The sequence below is a fragment of the Equus przewalskii genome, chromosome 16, assembly GCF_037783145.1.
Source record: "Equus przewalskii isolate Varuska chromosome 16, EquPr2, whole genome shotgun sequence".
In the NCBI taxonomy this organism is placed as follows: Eukaryota; Metazoa; Chordata; class Mammalia; order Perissodactyla; family Equidae; genus Equus; species Equus przewalskii.
In genome coordinates, this window is record NC_091846.1 from 1,704,905 (window position 1) to 1,730,892 (window position 25,988).

The 25,988-nt window shown below is 41.7% G+C and overlaps 1 pseudogene; it reads right to left on the reverse strand.

Annotated features, from left to right (window-relative positions):
* Positions 1-1,243: 1,243 nt before the first annotated feature.
* Positions 1,244-20,652, reverse strand: LOC139076558 (CCR4-NOT transcription complex subunit 4 pseudogene; annotated as a pseudogene).
* Between the last annotated feature and the right edge of the window lie 5,336 nt (positions 20,653-25,988).

Sequence of the window (25,988 nt, forward strand, 5' to 3'; positions counted from 1 at the left end):
AGCAGCAGTTCTTAAAGTGTGGTCTGGGGACATCTTGTAGGACTAAGAATACCTAGCGTGTCCCTAGGATCCTTTCAGAGGGTCTACAAGTCAAAACTATTTTCAGATGGCCATAGTAAGCCCTTCCCTATCATTAATTATTTTAAATGTAAATGGATTAAATTCCCCAATCAAAAGACATAGATTGGCTGAGTGGATAAAAAAACAGGATCCAACTATATGCCTGCTCTTGTGCCACTTCTCTTCAACATACTGTTGGGAATATAGTGGTACTACTTGTACAAATAGTAAGTATTCACAGTTAAGTAGCATATTATTAGGATAACACTGTGCCCTAATGTAAAGGCCCTGACAAGGAATACGGATGAATTGTATGAATTATGCAACAGAATGAAAGATTATTCTGTTTTACTTGAGAGAATCAAAATCTCTTTTTTAACAGGCCTCTCTAAAGCCCAAATTAAATGAGACACTTAATAAGAATAATTGCCTTTGATATAGAGGATACTTGATCTGGAAAATGTTAAGGGATCTTATAACCCAAAGTTCTGAAACTTTCAAAGGAAGGCAGCAGTACAGAGCCAGAAGTGTTATGGTATCACGTTTTTAGGAACTTAATATATTTCCCCAGAAATAAAAACATGACAGACCAAAAGAGAAATATCTCTTTAAAATATTTCTTTTTCACAGAAAGTATATTTCTGCACATATGATATGTCTGTGAAATGTTAATATTTGGAGTTTTCAAATGTTAAATACTAACATTTGTTAGTGTTATTAATATATAGCACAGTTTCGATGTGTGTGTGTATCAAAGTAATTGCAAAAAGTAGTTAGAGAGTGGCTTTATCCTTCCTGCTCTCACAGATTACCATCCTGACATTTATTTTTGAACCAGTGTACTTTTAGAACATAAAATAAGGACTTTCATTATGCTGTTGAACTCTACAGCACCATAGTTTTAGAGTCTATTTTTCTTTCTTCTTGTTTTTGGTTTTTTTCACTTATGTGATATGTAAAAACTTAGCAACTCTCCTATTAAGTAATCTGCTTCTGATCAATAAGTAACCAGGTACAATACTCCACCTTCCTTATAAAGCTCAATATTATAAGGCATCCATCCAATTAAAATTTTTTGAGGTTGTGATAAAGACCTTATATGTTATTCCAGAGAAATTTCTGAGACTAACCCTACCCACCCAACAGCCTGAAGCCATGCATTATTTATAGACTCTTAAAGGTTTTAAGTGAACCTACCTGCTATAGGGACCCCTCCCAGAGCTGTGTTGTGCCATGGCAGGAGACTCACGTTTAAGACTTACTGTACAAGTTATTTGAGGTGGGGCTTGCTGTGCAGCTCAAGTGCATGATGCTATTGTGTGGAAAGGTCATCCAAGGGTAGGGGGCTTCCTGGCCTGGAAAACGGAATGACTTATAAACCAGCTGGAGCTGCTGAAATTAAGGGAGCCTCTGTGGCAAGGCTGAAAAGGGACTGTTGAGAGAGGTGGCATTAGTGGATGCTGCAGGATGTCAGCATCCAGAGTCTGGACCATTGGCAGTTGTAGAGGATGAGGAGGGTTTGGAAGAGAGGTGGGCAAAGGGAGGCTCAGTCTTGGACTGACAGTCCCTCTCAAGCAGGCCTGCTAAGTGACATCAAAGGGATGAAATCTCGAGACGTCCTCTGGTTGTCTAGAAAAATCAAAGCCAAAGCTGCTTGCCGGTGGGCAGGGGATGATCATGGCACGGTCTCTGATGTCAGAAGGTGCTGCGGCCCAGTCCCTGGATATTGTGGAGGGCTAGGGAAAGGAGGAAACCCACTTGGGATAGGGTTGGGTTGTCTGAGAATAGCAACTGTGACTCTGTCCCTGCCCCTTCCAAAGGGGACCGTGTCCTGTGACCGCATGAACATACAGGGATGACTGGGCTGGATTTGGACAAACCAAGGGGTGGTAAAGGCCTGTTCCTTTTGGATGTCTGTGGAAATCGTCACCGTCGTCTATGAGAGAAAATCTGAAGATTTGTCAATAGGGCTCTGCAGTGGTGTCACTTCGTTCTTATTCTTAACATTTAAACCCGTGGACAGCTGGGGAAAACTGAGATTGATTTTATAAAATTCATGAAGAAGCTTCTGCTCGTGTTCTTGGTGTGTCCCCGCTTCATCCTTCAGCGCCTGTAAACACAGGCAGTGCCTATTCTTGGAGCGGCAGCTGCAGTACTCCACGGCACCTGGAGATGCCTGAGGTGTGCTGCCGTGTCTACCGTGTTCTCGTTGCACTGCATGGCCCTGAGAGCATCTTCTGACCAGAATAGGTGACATGAACACTGGCACTTGGACCCTGTGGGCCTGAATATAATGTGCTATTGTTGATGGCAACTTTACATATTTTGCCAAATGTCCCAAAATATTCTGGTCTTTTTAAAGCCTCTGGGTCTGAGACACTGAGAAGGATCTACAACAAAGATCAGGTTTTTTTGTACAACATGCACACTAGGCAGTTGTTAGCAATTTTCTGATATTTTCTATTTTCGCCTCATTCTTTATCCTTTGCAGTTCTCCCTGGGAGAGAAGGTTCTGTCCTGTGGTGTCTTCTGGCTCTGGCTTTCTACATGCTGGACAAAGCCCTGTTTCATCAGTGTGGACCTGATGCCAAAAAAATTGGTGAATCTGGCAGCCACAGGGGCAAGAGGAAACGTTGCATCCTTGCCTGGCTTTTCCCTGGCCATCCTCACACGGCACCCAGGGGGAGAGCTGGGAAAAGCCCTCACCCGACCTGATAACTGTTCAGCAGAGAGAGGACCTCTTGGCTTTCACTGGGTCCTTTGTCAATACTTTTTAAGAATGTGAAGGAGTTCTGAAAAACTTTGAGAACCACTGCATTAGAGAATGCATCAGTTTGGAATAGCATCCTCTGATATGTCTAGTGGGAAGGAACATAGTATTTGGCAAGACTTGGTTTGCTTTTTTTTAACTATTCCTTTTTTGGTGGGGAAGATTGTCTCTGAGCTAACATCTGTTGCCAATCTTCCTCTCCTCCCCGCCCCCCTAAAGCCCCAGCACGTAGTTGTATATCCTAGTTGTAGGTCATTCTAGCTCCTCTATGTGGGATGCTGCCAAAGCATGGCTTGATGAGTGGTGTATGGGTCCACGCTCAGGATCCGAACCAGTGAAGCCCGGGCCGCTGAAGCAGAGCACGAGAACTTGACCACTTGACCACGGGGCCAGCTCCTGCTTTTTTTTTAACTAGAGAAGTCAAGACCTACCTCAGCCAGGCTGGTCCCACTGTCCCAGAGACCAGCCATACCAACTGCATTCCAGCCTCCACCCCGCAGCTGCGGTTCAGCTCACCTGTACCGGAACACCATCCCTCCTTCTGCAATGATTTGCATCCTGTTTATCTTCAAACAAAGCTCAAGCCCACCTCTCATCAGAGACTGCCCCAACCAGGTCTCCTGACTCTGTCCCTACGCATTTACATAAAAGGAGGAAAGAATCCTATTTAAAGTAAAACTGTGTTCTCTCTGTAGCTTTAAAATCAGTCTCTCTCCAAAGTTCGAAATTCATCTAAATCTGGAAGGTAAATGCTACAAATTTCAAGTCTGATGAAAGTAATGACCTATAGAACTTATAAACTGAATCAGATAATCCTATCTGCTTTATACTGTTGTCCTGCAAGAACTTGTGATGAATTTGTGTAGAGACGCCCATGGATGTGACAAACATCCAAGCTGCGATTTTAAACATTCAGTATGTACAAAGGGATGCTCAGCACATACGTCGAACATAATGCTGCTCAATCTATTTTTGTTGACTCAATATGGAATGAACAATAGTAGGGGCCCATAATGGTTCAAGGACAGAGTTAGCCATGCCAGTCAAGGGTCCTCTGACAATTGTCTCGTGTTTTGGGGAGGAGGGGGGCACGTAGCACAGGTTTGCCTTGACATAATAGAAATCTGCACAATATTTATTGTTTCTAAGTGACTAGGTTTGACAGCACTTTCCTAGAATAAGTAGATATAAAAAGAAATTACTAAAGGAAAATCCTGCATTTTGCAGGTGGTTTAACGAAGAATTCCTACTTTCCTCCCCATGGAAACAGCATGCCAAAAAATTCTGTGTACCCTTGAAGTGAGCACAAATCTCACTTGCAAAAGCACATCACCAGCTCCCTCTGCTGTTTGTTGGTTTGATTTGGAACTCAGAGAAACTATGATAGTTTGTGGATTAAAATGCTGTATAGAATTCAGGATAAATTATCTACTGGATTAGTACAGGCAAACGTATTGATATCGGTGTATTCTGTATGTATATGCCAGAGTAAAGCAAATCAAACCACCAAATACTTGTGCATAAGAGCATTTCTACAGGTGTTCTTTTTACCTTATATCTCTGTGTTCATTTTAGCTGTGATCATGTAAGCTATTGTTGCAAAGAAATAGAAATAAAAATCTATTTACTTTTTTTTAGTATAAATTTCCATGGCCTGGAAGAGAAACATGCAAAAAAAATCTAAGCAAAATCCAGATGATCTCTGGAAAAGCTATTTGTGGAGGATCAGGACAGAGCAAGCAAAACTCATTTAGGGCATGCTAAACCTTTAGTTCTGAACCCCTGCTTATCACAGCAGTTCACAAGCACAGTGGGAAATCCTCAGTCTGCCTGAGGAGACACACATCCTGGGGACGCCTCTGCCTTTAACTGAGGGCTCCATCTCTAGGTCATTAATTCTTTAAGTTGGAAATTCTGGGGAAAAACAACTAATTTAATTAGTAAAAATCCTGCAGTCATATTTGGGGCAACAATCTTATTTTGTTTCCCCAGCCTTAAAGTATTTCTCCTTCCAAGTACTAAAGCCTTCTTGAAGTCTCGAAGGTGGATTCTAGTTATTTGTCCTTAATAAAAGTAAATAATAATTTTAAAAATCTCATAGATTCATCTATAAAGTGCATTATCTTAGTTTCTAGCTCGTTCCTTTCCTAATATTTATATAACTAGTGTAGCTCATTATTTTACCGGTTCCTAAAGACCCCAGACTTAATTGGAACAGACAGGTTTATTTTGAAAAAGGAATCCTTTATATTTTTATAAAACAACCTTTAGATTAGAAAAAAAAGAGAGAGAGAAGTTATCTAGGAAAAAGTCTGCTCTATGGGAACAGTCTTTCCTTGACCGTCTAGATCACAGCTGATACGTGATTGTCAGTGCTGGGGTTAGCTACTGGACTCATCACTGATAGAATAAAAGGAAGCTTACATGAAAAATGAGTGTCTATTAGACTGTTTAAAAAATAATGTTTGGGGGGCCGGCCCCATGGCTGAGTGGTTAAGTTGGTGCGCTCTGCTGCGGCGGCCGCCCAGGGTTTCACTGGTTTGAATCCTGGGCGCGGACATGGCACCACTCCTCAGGCCATGCTGAGGCGGCGTCCCACATGCCACAACCAGAAGAACCCACAACTAAAAATATACAACTGTGTACCCGGGGCTTTGGGGGGAAAAGGGAAAAATAAAATCTTAAAAAAAATAATAATAATGTTTGGGAAAGAATTTGCTTTCATGATTTCTATCTTCAGGACTCAATTCTTCACATCATTCAGCAGTTGTTGAGCTCCTCGCCTGCTGCCCTCTCTGGAGCTCAGATGCGCTGGTGCTTGCTAGATCTCTGTCTCGGCAGTACCACTTGAAAACCCTGCAGTTCAGCTCAGATGTGGAAGGAGATCCCCACATGGAGGAACAAGGGACAATCAGCAAAGAGAAACTGAGGACATCAGTGAACTCACACTGGAAAATGTCGCATAACGTTGATTTCTTCCTCAGACTTTGGAAAAAAGTACATCACTTGTTCTTAGAAAAACAAGCAGCGGGGAGCGATTTCCACAGCACGACAGTCGTCGGTCACCAGAGACAACCGTCTTAAGGTTTCTTTTATGAGCTAGGGAGATTCTTCTCTTTTAATTTTTCTCAAATAACCATTTAATCTAGAAGTGATAAGGGGAAAAGCTCAGGATTAGTTTTCTGTCTCTAGAACATAAGCTTCTAATTTTAAAAAGTGGATTTGATCTACTGAAATATAGAGGAGTAGAAGATTCCAGTTAGCACAGTAGTTAGCCTTTCTGCCTGATTTGGTGCTTCAAAATAATTAACATATTGATTTTTTAGAGATGTCCTAGAAAGTGGTAGCAATTTAAAAGCATAAAAATGTTCACAGAAGGAAAGTCATGGAAAGGATAAATAGAAATAATCAACATATGGAAAAGTATTTAACTTCACTAACATTCAAATAGCTGGCATGTTTTTCCTATCAAATTGACATGTTTTTAAAGTTAATATCCAAACTGCACAAAGGTAACATGGAGCAGGTCTAAGAGCTCAGACCTGAAGCCAGCTGCGACATGTGCAGGTTTGGGCAGTGGTTAGCTTCTCTGAGCCTCAGTGTTCTCATCTGTAAAACAGGAATGGGACTGGCACCTGCACCCTAGAGGGTTACATTCATTGGTAAAGACAAAGCTTAGAATAGTGCTTGGCACAAAGTAAAAGTTAAATGAATGTTAGCTATTATTATGTGCGTTAAATATCTCTAGGACACACAAGAATCTAGTCTCTGAAGCTGCCCCTGGTCCCTGGTCGGGGAGAGAGACCTACTTACTGCTGTGCACGCTAGGCTCCCACGCTTTCTCAGGCTGTGTGTTCCTAGTGTCTCGGTAATACTTTCTCAGTGCCCCTAAGCCAAAAGAAGTACCTAATAGTTCCATTTATTATGTAGTTAGTTCCAAACGATTTAATAAGTATTTGTGTCCTAAAAACCTAGTAGTCATTTGAAAAGAAAATTCATATAAATTGAAAGAAAAATGCCATTTTTATTTCATTCTTAAGTAACCGCAATTGCTAATGGAATGTGTGTGCTTGTTGGGCACTGCACAACTCCTCAAATCCTGGTACAAGACCAGATGCTGCTGCCACCTTCGTTTCCCATTCCACGTCGATTTTCACAAGGTACTTTTACAAGGTACTTGTGGGTACGGCGCCCACAAAATCCCAGCTTTGCAAAGATATGTATCATTGCAAGGAATGTAGTGTGTGATGTGATGTTGAAACTTGAGCTGCCTTGAGCTAGTAGTTACAGTGGTGTCCGAGAGACATCACTCTATCTTCCAGCAAATTTGAAACATCCCTTGTTGCCTCTGTGAGTTTGCTGTGCACAGGGCCCCTCAGCACACAATTTGAGAACCACAGCTATATCCCTTTTTATAACTTTGAATCTAGTTGAGTCAATCCATTGAAACATAACGTGAGATATATATATATATTCCCCCAATAACTTTGTCTCAAATCACACTCCCCTTTCCCACTGGGTAGCCAGTCCTTTAAAGACATTTTGGGCAAATTCTTTATTTTGGATGCATGCTACACAGGCGCCTTGATACCTGAAATGGGGAGTGAGTAGAGGGGGGTATTAGCCCCACTTTTTCCTCTTTCCTGGTGTCTCTGGTGTTGGAGAAAGAAGAGTGTGGGAGACAGAATTTTCATTACGTGACTGCTGTCAGGTGCAGATCCAGGATCCAGACCTCAAGCTTATAAAAATTTATAAAATGTTGGAGGCCCTCAAGTATTAAAATCTAAATGGGCTCATGCAGGTGAGGGGCCCTGGGACTTCAACTTCATCATCTCATGCTAAGTTCCCGCTTCTTCTTGGTCGTCCCTATCTCTGGCTGGAGCTGATTGACCTACTCTCTGCGAGGTGGCCCTCCAAATGCAGATCTTCTGTGCGTGCATGGGGAGGGGTCCTTTGGAGGGCTCTGGGGGGAGTGAATCTATACAAGCCCCCGACATGGGAGGTCCAGCTTCAGCTTGGCCTCTTATACAGGCTTCTGCTTCCCTGGGTCCTCCATATCTCCCACACCTGGCCCAGTGAGCAGCCTTCTTGAATAGGCTCTCTCAGGTCCCGTTGTGATCCACAGTGTCCACTCAACTGACACATTCTTACTTCAGGGGGAGAAATCCAGGCAAATGATTAGCTGTAAACTGCTCCTCCGCCTTCCCTTTCTCACCCTTCACCTCTTCCCAGTTTGTCTACCCCTGCTTAGGCGACGCAGATTTCCTGATCAGCCACAACCCTGGTGGAGCTGAAGTCCAACTGGGAAGAAAAAAGTTTATGCTGACTAGGGAAGTGCAAGGGTTTGGAAAGTCAATTGGTGATAGGGTGGGCTGCCCCTACCATTTCTCAGTAAGTCCAGAGGGGTCCCAAAGGCTTCCTGAACAGAATGTGGAGTTCTTAACATATTTTGTCCATGGCTTTGGGCCTCAGCTGTAATTCTGGAATGAAAGAAAAGCCCCGTGGCTCATGGTTAAGTTCACACCCTTTGCTTCGGCGGCCCAGGATTTCACCAGTTTGGAACCTGGGCACAGACCTAGCACCACTCGTCAAGCCATGCTGAGCCAGCGTCCCCCATAGCAGAACCAGAAGGACATACAACTATGTACCTGGGGGGCTTTGGGGAGAAGAAAAAAAAGCCTATGTGAAACATTATGTTGTATATTCAAAATACAGAAATGAAATATTTAAAGAATAAAATGAAGGTAACATTCACAAAAGGTATGTGTGAAATTAACACTCTCCTGGGCATATAAATTGGCATAACCCTTCCGGGAAATCAATTTGGAAATATGTAAGAAGTGCCTTAAAAAATGTTCTTAAGGATATACTTAGAGATGCAGAAAAAGATTCGTATACAAAGATATGCTTTTTTTTGAAACTATATTTTCCATCAATCTTATTTTCATTTTCTGTGGAAGAACAGCTTAAGAATACTTAGTGGCTGTTCCTACTCAGTCAGTGGCTGGAGCTCTGGGAGCTGCAGATCGGTCTTCGGTAGGGAACTGATGAATAGGCACAGAGGGCACTGCACTCCTTCAGGCCAGTCTGCGACCGGGCTGAGTAGCGGTGAATGCTAACCCTTGTACAGGAAGTGATGTGCCCATCCTTGCTCAGGAGGAGAGAGGAACCCATTGCAGGTAGGGGTGGAGGAGTGCTAAAGAATTGGGTTCTGGTTTTAAGGGATCATCTAAAGGTCTGCTGTGAAAGAAGAGAAAAGAAATGGGCTTTTGTGTAGCGGGATACAAAAGTATGGGACAGATGGAGAAAGAGGAGAAACAGGTCAGGGTCTCTGGGTTGGCTCCCTAAAGGCCTGGGACCTAATCCAGGATACTCATCCCAGAAGGGGGCCCAATGCCTTGACTGTGGGAATAAAGAGCAAGACCACTGTGAGGGGCAACAGTCAAGACCCAGAGGGGCTTTGGGCCTGAAGCCCACTAGGGGCCAAATGCCCTGCTTTGATTTGAGCAAGAGCCACCAGCCCAGAGCCTCAGTCGGTTCCTCCCACAGTGACTCAAAGAAGGAAGATCCCTGGCCAGCTAGTGAGAAACTCTTAGTGCCTCCTTTGAGCAGGGTGGAGGCCCAGAGTTAAGACACCCATTCTCCACTTCTGTACACCTTATCCCCAGGTGGGAACAAAGGACAAGAATTTGGGAGTGACAGACATGTGGTCACACATTCAAGTGCACTAGTTTATACTTGTTTGTTTACCATTCTGAGTAGACTGGGCTTATCTCCTTGTCTTAAACTAATGGAAGTGTTATCATAATGTAGTAAAATTAAAATCTCTTGGATGATTAAGTGCTATACTAACTGTTACACTACTTGTAATGTCACATTTGCAAGTAAAGCTTTTTTTTATTTAATTATTTTGTTGCGGTCATATTGTATAATTCAGGTGTACATTATTATGTGTCAGTTTCTGTATACACTGCATCGTGTTCACCACCAATAGTCTAGTTTTTATCCGTCACCATATATATATCTGACCTTTTACCTCTTTTGCCCTCCCTGCCACCCCTTCCCCTCTGAGAACCACTGATCTGTTCTCCTTGTCCATGTGTTAGTTTATCTTCCACATATGAGTGAAATCATCTGGTGTTTGTCTTTCTCTGTCTGGCTTATTTTGCTTAACATAATCCCCTAAGGTCCATCCATATTGTCACAAATGGCACAATTTTGTCTTCTTTTATGGCTGAGTAGTATTGCATTGTATATATATACCACGCCTTCTTTATCCAATCATCTGTTGATGGGCACTTGGGTTGCCTCCAAGTCTAGGCTATTGTGAATAGTGCTGCGATGAACACAGGGATGCAGAAATCTCTTTGAATTGGTTTTTTTTTTTAAAGATTGGCACCTATGCTAACATCTGTTGTCAATTTTTGCTTTTTTTTTTTTCTTCTTCTCCCCAAAGGCCTCTCTGTACATAGCTGTATATTCTAGTTGTAGGTCCTTCTGGCTGTGCTATGGGGGACTCAACATGACCTGATGAGTGGTGCCATGTCCGCACCCAGGATCCAAACCGGTGAAACCCTGGGCAGCCGAAGCAGAGCGTGTGAACTTAACCATTTGGCCACGGGGCCGGCCTCCTCTTTGAATTGTTCTTTTCTTGTTCTTTGGATAAATACCCAATAGTGGAATAACCGGATCTATGGTATTTCTATTTTTAATTTTTTGAGAACTCTCCATACTGTTTTCCATAGTGGCTGCACCAGTTTGCATTCCCACCAGCAGTGGATTAGGGTTCCCTTTTCTCCATACCCTCTCCAACACTTCTTATTTTTTGTCTTGTTAATTATACCCATTCTGACAAGTGTAGGGCTCTCAGTTCTGTTCCATTGATCTGTGTGTCTGTTTTTGTGCCAGTACCATGCTGTTTTGATTACTATAGGTTTGTAGTATAGCTTGAATTCAGGGATTGTGATACCTCCAGCTTATTCTTTTTTCTCGGGATTTCTTTAGCTATTCGAGGTCTTTTGTTCCATATAAATTTTAGGATTCTTTGTTGGAATTCTGTGAAGAGTGTCATCAGGATTCGGATTGGGATTACATTGAATCTATAGATTGCTTTACGGACATTTTAACTATATTTATTCTTCCAATCCATGAGCATGGAATGTCTTTCCATTTCTTTGATTTCTTTCCATAATGTTTTATAGTTTTCAGTGCATAGGTCTTTCACCTCCTTAGTTAAATTTATTCCTAGATATTTTATTCTTTTTGTTGTGATTTTATTCTTGATTTCTATTTCTGCTAGTTCATTATTAGTGTATATAAATGCAACTGATTTTTGTATGTTGATTTTGTACCCTGCAACTTTGCTGTAGTTGATTATTTCTAACAGTTTTCTGGTGTATTCCTTTCGGTTTTCTATATATAGAATCATGTCATCCATAAACAGTGAGAGTTTTACTTCTTCCTTTCCAGTTTGGATACCTTTTATTTCTTTTTCTTGTCTAATTGTTCTGGCCAAATCTCCAGTACTATGTTGAATAACAGTGGTAAGAGTGGGCACCCTTGTCTTCTTCCTGTTCTCAAAGGGATGGCTTTTAGTTTTTCATCATTAAGTATGATGTTGGCTGTGGGTTTATCATATATGACCTTTATTGTGTTGAGGTACTTTCCTTCTGTACCCAATTTATTGATAGTTTTTATCATAAATGGATGTTGGATCTTATCAAATGCTTTCTCTGCATCTATTGAGATGATCATGTAATTTTTATTCCTCATTTTGTTAATGTGGTGTATCACACTGATTGATTTGCGAATGTTGAACCATTACTGCATCCTTGGTATAAATCTCACTTGATCGTGGTGTATGATCCTTTTAATGTATTGTTGTATTCGATTTACTAATATTTTGTTAAGAATTTTTGCATCTATGTTCACCAGTGATATTGGCCTGTAATTTTCCTTTTTTGTGTTGTCCTTGTCTGGTTTTGGTATCAGGGTATTCTTGGCCTCATAGAATGAGTTAGGAAGCATCTTGTCTTCTTAAATTTTGGGGAAGAGTTTGAGAAGGATAGGTATTAAGTCTTCTTTGAATGTTTGGTAGAATTCTCCAGAGAAGACATCTGGTCCTGGACTTTTGTTTTGGGGAGGTTTTTGATTACTGTTTCAGTCTCTTTACATGTGATTGGTCTATTCAGATTCTCTATTTCTTCTTGACTTCAGTTTTGGGAGGTTGTATGACTCTAAGAATTTATCCATTTATTCTAGATTATCCAATTTGTTGGTATATAGTTTTTCACAGTATTCTCTTATAATCCTTTGTATTTCTGTGGTATCCATTGTGGTTTCTCCTTTTTCATTTCCAGTTTTATTTATTTGAGCCTTCTCTCTTTTTTCCTTAGTGAGTCTGCCTGAGGGTTTGTCAATTTTGTTTCTTCTCAAAGAACCATCTCTTAGTTCCATTGATCCGTTCTATTGTTTCTTTAGTCTCTATATCATTTATTTCTGCTCTAATTTTTATTATTTCCCTCCTTCTTCTGACTTTGGGCTTTTGTTTGTTCTTCTTTTTCTAGTTCTGTTAGATGTAATTTAAGATTACTTACTTGATATTTTTCTTGTTTGTTGAGGTAGGCCCGTATTGCTATAAATTTCCCTCTTAGTACTGCTTTTGCTGCATCCCATAAGAAGTTGGTATGTTGTGTTTTCATTTTCATTTGTCTCAGATATTTTTTTATTTTTCATTTGATTTCTTCATTGATCCATTGGTTATTCAGTCTCATGTTGTTTAGTCTCTACATATTTGTGACTTTCCCAGCTTTTTTCTTGTAGTTGATTTCTAGTTTCATAGAATTATAATCAGAAAAGATGCTTGACATGATTTCAATCTTCTTAAATTTTTTGAGGCTTGCCTTGTTTCCAAAAATGTGATCTATCTTTGAGAATGTTGCATGTGCACTTTAGAATAATGCGTATTCTGCTGTTTTTAGATGGAGTGTTCTATAGATATCTATTAAGTCCATCTGGTCTAGTGTTTCATTTAAGGCCAATCTTTCCTTGTTGACTTTCTGTCTGGGTGATCTATCCATTGATGTAAGTGGGGTGTTGTCCCCTAGTCTTATTGTGTTGCTTTCACTTTCTCCCTTTATGTCTGTTAATAGTTGCTTTATATACTTTGGTGCTCCTGTGTTAATTGCATGTAACATTATGTCCTCTTACTGGAATGTCCCTTTTATCATTACATACTGCCCCTGTTTGTCTCTCATTATCTTTTTCATCTTGAAGTCTGCTTTGCTTGCTATAAGTATGGATACACCTGCTTTCTTTTGCTTGCTATTTGCTTGGAGTATCATTTTCCATCCCTTCACTCGGGGCCTATGTTTGTCTTTAGAGCTGAGATATGTTTCCTGGAGGCAGCATATTGTTGGGTCTTATTTTTTAATTTAACTGCTCTTTGTCTTTTGATTGGTGAATTCAATCCACTTATATTTAGAGTGATTATTGATATATGACGGCTGAATACTTTTATTTTATCTCTTGTTTTCTGGTTGTTCTACATTTCCATTTTTTCTTTCCCTTGTATTTCTGACTGCCATTTCAGGTTAGTGGATTTCTGTGATGTTTTTCTCAGTTTTCTCTTTACTTATGATTTATGACTCTACTCTGATTTTTTGTTTAGTGGTTACCATGAGGTTTGTATAAAAGAACTCATTGATGAGATAGTCCGTTTTCTAATAGCCTCTTATCTCCATTAGCCTAAGCAGGTTCTGTCCCTTCCCTCTTCTCCTGCTGTGTTATTGTTGTCACAAATTATTCTTTTTTGTGTTGTAATTTTGTGACTAAATTGAAGTTTTTATAGTTATTTTTTATGCTTTCCTTCCCTTTATCTTTTATGTTATAATTAAGTGTTTGCTAAAGTATTCTGTTAGAGAGCTTCAATTTTCTGATTTTTTTCTGTCTATTTGTTTCCTTGCTCAAAGTTTTGTAAACTTTTGCCTTTTTGTTTCAGGTAGGAGGGCTTTCTTCATCCTTTCTTGTAAGGCAGATCTAGTGGCAATGAACTCCCTCAGCTTTTGTTTATCTGGGAAGGCTTTTATTTCTCTGTCGTATCTGAAGGATAATTTCGCTGGATAGAGTATTCTTTGCTGAAAGTTTTTGTCTTTCAGTATTTTGGAGATATCATTCCATTCTCTCCAATGTGTAAGTTTTCTGCTAAGAAATCTGCTTAAAGCCTGATCGGAGTTCCTTTATAGGTTATTTTCTTCTGCCTTTCTGCCCTTAATGTTTTTTCTTTGTCATTGACTTTGACAGTTTTATGCCTTGGAGAAGGTCTTTCTGCATTGATGTAATTAGGAGTTCTGTTTGGCTTCATGCACTTGTAAGTCCAGTTCTTTCCCCAGGTTTGGGAAGTTCTTAGCTATTATTTCTTTGAACAAGCTCTCTACTCCTTTCTCCTCTTCTCCCTCTGGAATGCTTTAATCCCTATATTGCTTTTCCTAATGGAGTCAAATATTTCTTGAAGAATTTCTTCATTTTTAAAAAATCTTAATTCTCTCTCCTCCTCCACCTGAAGCATTCTATCTTCTAATTCACTAATTCTGTCCTCCATAAGGTCTACTCTATTTTTTATGGTTTCTACATTATTTTTTATCTCATTAAGTGTGTTATTCATGTCCAGAATTTCTGTATGGTTTTTTTAAGGGCTTCAGTCTCTTCGATGAAGTGTTCCTTCTGTTCGTTAATTTTACTTCTGAGCTCATTGACCTGTCTTTCTGTGTTTTCTTGTAGCTCGTTGAGTTTCTTTATGACAGCTGTTTTGAATTCTCTGTCATTTAGATTGTAATCTTCTGTGACTTCAGGTTTGGTTTCTGGAGATGTCATTTTCCTTCTTTTCTGTAGTGTTACTGTAGTTTTTCATAGTGTTTGATAAATTGATCCTCTACCAGCACATTTGTTGTAGTATCAGGTCTCAGATTCCACCTACCACCACTAGGGTAGGATCAGGGGCTGTGTTTTCTGTTCCTGCCTCATCTTCTAGTAGTTGTGCTGGTTGGGCCACTCTGTGTTCTCATGGGCTGGCCACAACCACTCGGTGCGTTGCTTTCATGTGGGAGGGGCTGCTGTGCTTGGCAGGTAGGTTGCAGCTGGGCTTGCTGTGCTACATGGGCAGGTCATGCTCACGTGGGCATGGCTCCTGTGCTTCACAGGTAGGCCCAGCTGAGCTGTTGTGCTTGGCAGGCAGGGCTTTTTTGCACAGACTGAGCTCTCACCACTTGGTGTGGAGCATTCATGCAGGTGGGCCACCTTCTTTTGGGATGGGCTGCTGCACTAGGCAGGCAAGGCACCCTAGTGTGGGCTAGGCTGCTGCACTTGGCAGGCAGGGTGCCTTCACACAGGCTGAGCTGCCATCACTCAGTGGGGAGCATTTGTGCAGATAGGGCCACCATGTTAGTTGGGTGCTCTTGTGGGCTGTGCTTCCCTGCCTCCACTCACAGTCACTCTGGCCACTGTGTGAGGATCAGTGTCCTGTATCACTGCCACCAGAAAGTGGGAGAAGTCTGTTCCCCTAGTTCCACTGCTTCCCAGGAGTCCAGTCCACTCACCTGCAGATGGCTAGCTGCATAGATCCTCATGCATCCTGTTGTGTTGTGTAGGGAATCCTCTGTTGGTTAATGGATGTCTGCTTAATTGTAATTTAGAAAGGAGAGACGAAGGGAACAACTTACTCTGTCATGATGCTGACATCCAAGTAAAACTTTATTATTGTGTCCTTGCATTGCTATCCTGATGTTCAGTCTTCTGGCAGTGTCAACAAACTTCATAAAAGATCACAATCTTGCTGTTAAGCTCTGCAGACAACATTGAAATCTTGCCCAATATTTAGAAATCTCAGGCAATGACGTGTCAAAACAACATTGCTATTAGCAAACTTGTAATATAGTCTGCTGTTATCAGTGGAGGGTCAAAAAAACCTAACGATAAGAATGGGCTGTGAGGGGCTTGCCCCATGGCCGAGTGGTTAAGTTCATGCGCTCTGCTGCAGGCGGCCCAGTGTTTCATTGGCTTGAATCCTGGGCGCGGACATGGCACTGCTCATCAAACAATGCTGAGGCAGCGTCCCACATACCACAACTAGAAGGACCCACAACAAAGAATATACAACTATGTACTGGGGGGCTTTGGGGAGGAAAAGGAAAAAATAAAATCTTTTAAAAAAAAAAGTATTTTAGGGCTAAAAGTGACCTTAGAGATCCCACAGCCCAACTCCATTTTTACCTTCTTATAATTATTAAAGAATCATACTTTCACTGTAGAAAATTTAGAAATATACAGAAAATATAAAGAAGGAGGAAGACAAAATTACCCACAATCACACCACCTAGAAGAAGCAACCATTTTTTTTAACCCTTTTCATATTTCTTCTCATACCTTTAAAAATTTGATGTATTTCTTTCTTTTTTTCTCTCTACATTCCATAATTGAGATCACACTATACATAGTTTATATTCTGCATTTTTTAACTTAATGTTATATAGTGATCATTTAGCTTGTAATTAAAAACTTTTGAAAATAGGATTTCTAAAGATTCATGAAATGTCAACATGGCATAGAGTTATACCATATTTTTAATTGTCCTCATATTATTGGACATGCAATTGCTTTTTAAAATACCACTATAGAGCCAGCCCTGATGGTCTAGCAGTTAAAATTCAACATGCTCCACCTTGGTGGCCTGTGTTTGGTTCCCAGGTGTGGAACAACACCACTTGTCTGTCAGTAGCCATGCTGTGGCAGTGGCTCACATAGAAGAACAAGAAGAACTATACAACTATGCACAACTAGGTACTGGGAGCTTTGTGGGGGGAAAAGGAAGAAAGAAGGAGGAAGATTAGCAATAGATGTTAGCTTAGGGTGAATCATCCTCTACCAAAAAAAACCAAAAACCAAAAACCCAAAAACAAAAATACTACTATTGGAATAAATACTTCTGTTCGTAAATGTTTGTCCCCATTTTTTATTGGTTCCTTAGAAATTATCACGAAATCATTTTCCAGAAAAGCTGTAACTATTTTTACTTTCATCATTAGCACGTGAATGTCTATTTTTATGTAACCATTCTAGAATCAGAATGCTATTGTTTTTAATCTTGCCATGTTGATAAGTGAAAAATGGTATTTTGGTGTTTTAATTTGCATTTGTTCAGTTAATAGTGAAGATTAGGTTGAATATTTGCCATATATTTATTAGTGCCTTGTATTTCCTCTGTGCATTTCTTACTCAGAGTCTTCACCCGTTTTTTATATGGGATGCTATTGTTTTTCCTGTTGCTTTGTAGGTGTTCATCGCACACTAAATACATGAACTCTTTTGAAAAACATGAAGCCAGAGTCTCTTCTGATGTACATGAAAATGTGTTTTGGATGGATTAATGAGTTAAATGTAGATGTGAAAATATAAGAACACTAAAATAAAAAGATCAATGTTTAATTTCTGAATAAACAATAATATATATTTAAAAACCTCAAAGAAAAAAGATCAAATTTGACTTTATAAAAAATTTTAAATTTCTGTACATTAAAACAATTATTCATGTATTCTTCCAATAAAAATTAAAAGGAAAATCAAAAATATTAAAAATAATTTTCATTATTTCCATAATAGCCTGCTTATTTTAATCCCAGAATTTATCATATTAATAAAACAAAACTGTCTATGTGTTTGTCTTCCCCATGGTGTGAACTCCTTGATACAGGACTGGGTGTTAGTTTGTTTCCTTGCACAATGCCTGGCACTAGTAGGTGTTCAATGCAGGTTTGTTGAAGCAAGGAAAGAAGGGAAGAGGGAGGGGGAGGACAGGGGAGGGGAGGAGAGAGGCAGAGAAGAGGGAGGAGGGCAGAGGGATGGGAGAAGAACGAATCTTTTTCCAAGGAAAAGGAGGAGGTCCACTGAGGGTTGAACAAGGGCTATCAGCAAACAGTCTTCCTATGGCTGAGCGCAGCAGGGCATCCTCTCTTTATTGAGGGAGGGGGCTGTGCAAAGAGCACTTTGACCAGGAGAGGTTGACCTAAGTCAAACAAAGAGCACTTTACTCCTCTGGCCATCAGAAAGAGGACACAGGTTCTTCAACCAGAGGAGACAGTGGGCTGAGTTGATCCTGAGGTGAGTGTCTGAGACGCAGACCTAGAAGAGACCTCAAGTGTCGTATAGAGACTGCAGTGGCCACTGCCCTCGGCCTTGCTTGTTGTTCACATGAACTGACCCTTGACTGGTGCCCAGCGGTCCTGGCAGGGAAAGCGCTACAGCTGGAGAAGGAAAAGTGAACAACATGGGGGGCTGGCCCCATAGCTGAGTGGTTAAGTTCGCACGCTCTGCTACAGCCTCTCAGGGTCTCACCAGTTCAGACCCTGGGCACAGACCTAGCACTGCTCATCACAGCATCCTGAGGCAGCATCCCACACAGCAGAACTAGAAGGACTTACAACTAGAACATACAACTGTGTACTGGGGGCCCTCGGGGAGAAGAAAAGAAAAGTGAACAACATGGGCCGGAGGGTGCAGGTCTTCTGGATAAAGCTTTCCTGCCTCCAGAGCCCCTGATGCAGAAGTAACAGTGACTGCCCCTTTGCATGCAAGCCGGGTACAGCTATTTCACTCCCCATCTATTTGCATGACAAGATGAATTTACATTGAAAATTAGCCAGTTTGGTTGTTATTGAATACAGTATTCTGATTTGTAAGGTTGAGGAGGCTGTGAAGATTGCAATAAGACTACCAATGGATTAAAAATAAGTTAAAGATAATGAAGCGGCCACTTTGGAGAACAGTTGGGCAGTTTCTTAGATAGCTAAACATAAATTTGCTGTGTGACACAGCAATTTCACTCCTAGGCATCTACCCAGGAGAGATGAAAACATAACTCTACATAATTCCATGCAAATATTCATAGCAGCATTATGCATAATAGCCAAAAAGCAGAAAAAAAACAAATATCCATCAGCTGGTGAATGGACAAAACGTATTACATCTATATGATAGAAATGGCAAGCAATAGGATATATTGGAGTATACGTGGAAGCCATTTGGTGTAAAACTGATTTGGCCTAATCTTGTTTTTTTTCCAAAAGGGTCTGACCTGGCCATCGAGCATGCATTGTATATCTACGTTAAGCGTTTCCTATGTCCCAAAGACAAGAACAAATGCCCTTAAGATAAAGATGCAACGTCCCCCACATTGGCATCTTCTTAAGGATAAGCATGTCTCCCTAGGCTAGGAATTGCTTGCTGTGCTCACCCGTGACCACCCAGCTGGAGACAACAAACCTGCTTCCTGCAATGCCCACCCAGACAGCGGACCTACTACCTGCTGTGTCCATCAATCACGGTGCCGACAGGGCAATCTTGCGACTATTGTAAAAAGGACATTTCAATCATGTGTGATACACGCCCTTTGACAGTATATAACCACTCTGTACACCCCCACTTCTTTGGAGTCCTTTGTAGAAAGACTCTCCCGGGCTATATGGACCTCACATTTGGCTCATCATAAACTCACCCCAATTTTGATTTATAGATTGGTTATGGATTATTTGCCTCAGACACATACAATGGAATACTATTCAGCAGAAAAAGGAATGAAATACTGAGACATGCTACATAATGAACGAACCCCAAAAACATTATGTTAAGTAAAAGAAGCCAGACACAAAAGGTCACGTATTGTATGATTCTATTTAAACGTCCAGAAAGGGTGAATCTATGGAGACAGAAACTAGGTTAGTGGTTTCCTGGGGTTTGGGGCTGGGGGATGGTAAATGGGCATAGAGGATCTTATTAAGAGAATGAAAATACCCTAAATCTGGATTATGGTGATGGTTGCACACCTAGAAAAACTTACTTAAAAGCATTGAATAGTATATTTTTTTATTTTTATTAAAAAAAACTTTTTTTCCACAGGAGAAGATTCGCCCTAAGCTAACATCTGTTGCCAATCTTCCTTTTTTTTCTTTCCTCCCTGCCCCCGACCCCCCACCAAATCCCCAGTACATAGTTGTGCACAGTTGTAAGTTCTTCTGGTTCTTCCACGTGAGCCGCCGCCACATGAGTACTGACGGACAAGTGATGCCGTTCCATGCCTGGGAACTGAACCCGGGCCGCCGAAGCGGGCTGCACAGAACCTTTAGCCACTAGGCCATCAGGGCTGGCTCTGAATGGTAGATTTTTAAGTGTGAATTTTATGACATGTGAATTATATAAATTATACCTCAATAAAGTTTTTAAAAAAGTAAATAGGATAAATAAAAACTAAAAAAAAGAATTGCTGATTTCTCCTTTAATATGTAAAACATTAACTTGATAAGCTTGCCCCTTGCACAGTTTTAACCAAATTTCGTTAAGGATAGAGACTTCTTGTTCTGAAAGCTTTGAGAGAGCCTGAACACACTTCAGTGAATAACGTTTTTGTTATTTTGGGTAATAGAAAAGAATGTCACTTTAGGAAAGTCTAAAGCTTAGCTCTTAGGAGACTGTAGTTTTGGAAGCTCTTCCTTTAATTCTTGTGACTTAAGAGTCAAATTAAATGCCAGATAAGTATAATGAAAATGCTGCTTGCCTCTGAAGGTCGTTTAGAGTTTGTAGATGCTGAGAATGTGGTCAATGGTGAACTCTGCCTAGCCTTAACTGACAGAATGCACTTTTGAGTGGGACCTTGAGCAGGGGCCAAGGAGCTGGTCATCACCCACAGCTAGCACAGTCAACCACTCCAGCTCCTGAACCATCTGCAGAGAGGCCTGTCCCTCAGCATGGCCCGTGGCAGGCAGGAAGGAGAGCAACATATCTGCCTTTTCCTAAATCTCAGTGGTCAAAGGTCCACCCCACAGGCTGCAGTTTCCCTGCACTTCTGGGTTCTCAAATGTGGGGCCTGAGGTCCTGGGGTGCCGGTATGAGGCGATTGCCATTGGTGGTGCCACACGGAGCTGGTGGAGTCCACACACAGCTGCTCTCTGCGTGGCAGTGGGCTGGGAGATGCATCCAAGGGTGCCAGAGATAGTGAGGAGAAAGACGTGGTGCGGCGGGTAAGGTGTCTTATCCAGGCACCAACACAAGTGGGAGATGTTAAGTCTTCAAAATGGAGGTTGATGGGAAGACGAGTACACATTACGCGGTCCTGCATCTTCGTGCGGTGCCCAGCCAGGGCCTCGAAAGGTACGGAACTGCTTCCACGGAGTGTCCATGTTCTGTGGTGTTTCCAACGCTCGTCCATGGCACATTGCTCTAGTCCACCGGGTCTCAAACCTTTTGAGCTCAGGATTCCTTTACATTCTTAAAAATTATTAAAGATCCCAAAGAACTTTGTGTGTGTGAGTGGGGGAGTAGAAAGGGTTATATCTATCAAATTTTTCATACTACAAATTAAAACTAAGAAATTTAAAATATATTTATTCATTAATTGAAAAAAATAATAAAACCATTACATGTTAACATAAATAACATGTTTTATGCAAAATAACTCTCTTTTCCAAAACAAAAGTTATGGTGATAGGATGAACGGCATTGTTTTATATTTTGCAAATCTCTTGAACATCTGGTTTAATAGAAGACAGCTGGATTCTTGTGTGCTTCCACATTCTGTTGTGATACATTGTTCTGGTTGAAGCAGGTGGAGAAAGTCCAGCCTCTCCCAGATATGGATTTGGAAAAGGGGGTCTCGTGGACCCTCTGAGGTCCTCGTGGACCACACTGCTGCTCTGGTCTAAGTTGTAATTTTTTGCAGTCATGAACAATACTCTAGCAGTAACCTGTACTGTTTGCACTCAACAGAGACTAGAGAGAAACTCTGTTTGGAAAGGGTTTCCTAGGAGTTGCGATAAACCACAGGACTCATTTGAACATTTTTATTACTTTGAAAAATACTTCTGCTATACAAGTCTGTTCCTTTTTTAAACCAAAGGCATTGACCTCATTAAACAGCCGTGTTGCACAGCGCTGTCCACAAGGTGGCTCCTAGCCCAGCCTCTTCTAGATGGACCCTTTCCAGGGCCCTTCATTCCTGAATGGACCCTGAGCTGCTGAAGTCACTAAGGATAAGTTGCTTTGCTTTGTTCAACACAAGGAAAGAGTCAGCTGGGTAAGGAGAGGATTAATTCCAGGAAAAGGGAAGTTAGGGAAGATTAGAACTATGTTTTAACATGGGGAGTTGTTAAAAAAATTCCAACAATGTTGTTCTAAATGTTGGAAGCAGTACGATCTGGCACTCTTACCAGAGAATGTGGCTTTCTCTGCTTACTGCTTCCAACTGACATGCTTACTTTCCGCATTACTCTCTCTACTAAGATGATTCTCTCCCAAAGAAAGGCACTATACTAGAAACTGTGTGTGATAAAAACATGGTGGCAGGGGCCAGCCCAGTGTTGCAGCGGTTAAGTGCACACGTTCCCCTTTGGTGGCCCGGGGTTTGCCAGTTCGGATCCTGGGTACAGACATGGCACGGCTTGGCAAGCCATGCTGTGGCAGGCATCCCACATATAAAGTAGAGGAAGATGGGCATGGATGTTAGCTCAGGGCCAGTCTTCCTCAGCAAAAAGAGGAGGATTAGCAGCAGTTAGCTCAGGGCTAATCTTCCGCAAAAAAGCAAAAAACAAAAAGCAAAAAAAGAAACAAAAAACACGTGGGGGCAGTGGGGTGAGCCACTCCATCTGAGAGACAAGAAGCTGAAGTTCTTGTTTTCACTCACTGTGACTCGCGGAATGGGTTATGTATATTCCCTCAGTCTGAGTTATCCATCTCATCTATAAAGTAGGTTAATAATACCTTATCTGCCCAAAGGGTTGGTTCCAAACCAGATTATCTCTGGAACTCCTTGCTAGCTTTGAGATGTATGAATCTATGATTCAGTTTGAGTCTGGTAGATTCTTTGGTTGCAAGCAACAGAAACTAACTTTGGCAAACCTTACCCAGTTTCTCAACAAGACTCATCAGGCCCTTCTTGGTCCAGCCCCTGCCTATGTCTCCATCCTTAAATCTCCTTCAGGCACTATAAAGCTCCAGCGATGCTGCAACATACTCCCACCCTCCCGTTGTGCTCCCCTTATCTGGTCATCTCCTATTTGTCATAAGTCTCAGTGCAGGCATCACTTCCTCTGGGCCACCTTCTCTGTCCTTTCCAGGCTGGCTCAGGTACTCTATCAGGTGATCCCACAGCACCCTGTACTTCCCTGTCATACCTTTTAGACTATTGCATTATAATTTTCTAAATGCTTTACTCCACTAGGAGTCCTAGGAGGCAAAAAGTATGTCTGTCTTCTTCGTGAGTATCCTCAGTACACAGCACAGTTTCTGGCACATAGAATGTACACTCAGAAAAACGCACTGAGTGAATGAAGGAGAGAAGGAAGGAAAGCAGGGAGGATGTATCCCCTAGGATAGTGTCAATCACATAGTAGGTGTTCATTAAACACTTGTTGAACTGAACTGAAAACACTGAGATCCTAACAGGATATCTAAAACCTAATAAAATAAAGACACTAACAGAGTTTTGATATGGGGATGACTTGCCTCGTATCACAGAACTAATAAGTGGCAGATCTGAGATTTGAACTGAAAAATCCTGGTTCCAACACCTTTCATAATAATTTTGTTTAGAAAAGGGAAGTCCTTTTTTCTTCACACAGGCACAGCCTTAATGACTTGCCTCTCGGGACACACAGTTAAGCACAGACTGCTCACTAGAGATCAACCCTCAGGAGAAGATGGAAAGACACACGGAGAGACTGAGGCAGGATGGCCGAGTAATTGGATGCTAACAGGATGGGAGTGAGGAGGGAGGGGACTTTCATGGGAGTGTGGTCAGAACAGGCACTGCCTGATTTGACAAGATGAGATCAACAGCCCAAGGTCGCTTACCTGAACGTAAAGCGCACTCTTGCCAAGCGCATCCTCCATGTTGGCTCGCTCCCGCCCTCCTCCTCCATGACGGCTGGGGAGTCACAGCGGTCACAGAGGCCCCCACTCAGATCTTCCCCTCGTGGGCTCCCGCACACATATGGTGTGCAGCTTCTGAAGAGGCCTGGTGGTGGAACAGGGCAACTCGGAAAGACAAAACCCTTCAGTGTTAGATCTCAGAGACCGGCAACACTGACACAGGATTCTGGTGGCTGAGCTCACCCCACTGAAGTCTTCTGATGACAGTGGCCACGAGCAGGTGACCATGACTCCTCCTCCACAGACCTGCATCCCCCAGAAGGTTATTTATGTATTTTATTTCTAATTGTGGTAAAACACACATAACACAAAATTCACCATCTTAGCCTGTTCTTTCTGCTGGGAAAGATTCGCCCTGAGCCAACATCTGTTGCCAATCTTCCTCTTTTTTTTTTTCCCTCCCCACATAGTGGTGTATTCAAGCTGGAAGTCCTTCTAGTTCTTCTATCTGAGCCAACGCCACACCATGGCTACTGATAGACGAATGGTGTGAACGCTGAACCTTAACCTCTAGACCATTGGGGTTGGCTCCATCTTAGCCATTTTTAAATGTCCAGTTCAGTAGTGTTAAGTACACTCATGTTGTTTTGAAGCCATCATCACTATCCATCCCCAGAACTTTTCGTCTTCCCAAACTGAAACTCTGTGCCCAGTAAATGACAACTCCTCATTTCCCCCCACGTCCCTCAGCCCTGGCAACCACCATTCTACTTTCTGTCTCTATGATTCTGTCTACTCTAGGTACCTCACATCAGTGGAACCACAGAGTATTTGTCTTTTTGTGACTGGCTTCTTTCACTTAGCATAATGTCTTCCAGATCCATTCTGTTGTAGCACATGTCAGAATTTCCTCCCTTTTTAAGGCTGAATAATATTCCATTGTACATGGGTACCACGTTCTATTGATCCATTTATCATTGATGGACATTGGAGTTGCTTCCACCCTTTGGCTAGTGTGAATAATGCTGCTATGAACAGAGGAGTTATATTAGTGAGGGTTCTCCAGAGAAATGGAACCAATAATATATCTATATCATCTATAGTTATATCTATTTGTATATAAGACAGAGATTTATTCTGAGGATTGGCTTACATGAGCATGGAGAAAGTCCCATGAGCTGTAGTCTGCAAGCTGGAGACCTAGGAAAGCTGGTGGTGTAATTCAGTCTGAGTCTGAAGGCCTGGGAATTGGGGGAGCCCATGGTGTAAATCCAAGGGCAGGAGAAGACGAAATGAGATATTCCAGCTCAAGCAGTGGGGCAGGAAAAAAGGGGCAAATTCTTCCTCCTTGCACCTTTCGTTCTATTTGAGCCCTCAATGGATTGGCTGATGCTCGCCCACGTTGGGGAGCGTGATCTGCTTTCCTGAGTCCACCGATTCACAGGCTAATTTCGTCCCCAAAACACCTTCACAGACACACTCAGAAATTAGGGTTAATCTGGGCACCTTGTGGCCAGTCAAGCTGACACATAAAATTAACCATCATAGGGTTATTTTGAAGAAGATTGCATTTCCCTTTTCTGAACAACATTTTTGACAAGGACGTGGACATCTGAAGATTTGCTCAGAGCACAGCGGGGCCACGTGCTAGCTTTGTGAGGCAAGTCTCCCGGTCCTCACTGTCCTCAGCTGTAAGGTGCATTGCCAACATTTGCCATCTTCCAGGTTTGTGGCAAATATTGAATGAGATCACGGGCATGAGAACATTTGTAAGCTGAGAAACATCATCCAGTGTAAACTGTTACCTTTTTTGTGACCAACCAAATGTATGGCCTTGTGATGGTTAATTCATGGTAGAGGGCAGACTTGGAGAAGGTTCCTGCAGTAAAAACTGAGCAACCGTTCTGTCAGGTTAACAGCTAAAAAGTAGTTTTCTCTGTTTTCTGTAGACATTTAAGTAATTTTTAAACAAATATTCCAACTACTCAGCCATAAAAAAGGATGAAATCGTCCCATTCACAACATGGATGAAGCTTGAGGGTATTATGTCAAGCAAAACAAGCCAGATAGAGAAAGACAAACTCTGTCTGACTCCACTTGTATGTGGAAGCTAAACAAACACGTGGACAAAGAGAACAGATTAGTGGTAACCGGGGGAAGGGAGTGGGCGGTGCACCTACAACACGACTGACAATAATGTGCACCTGAAATTTCACAAGGTTGTAAACTATCACAACCTCAATTAAAAAAA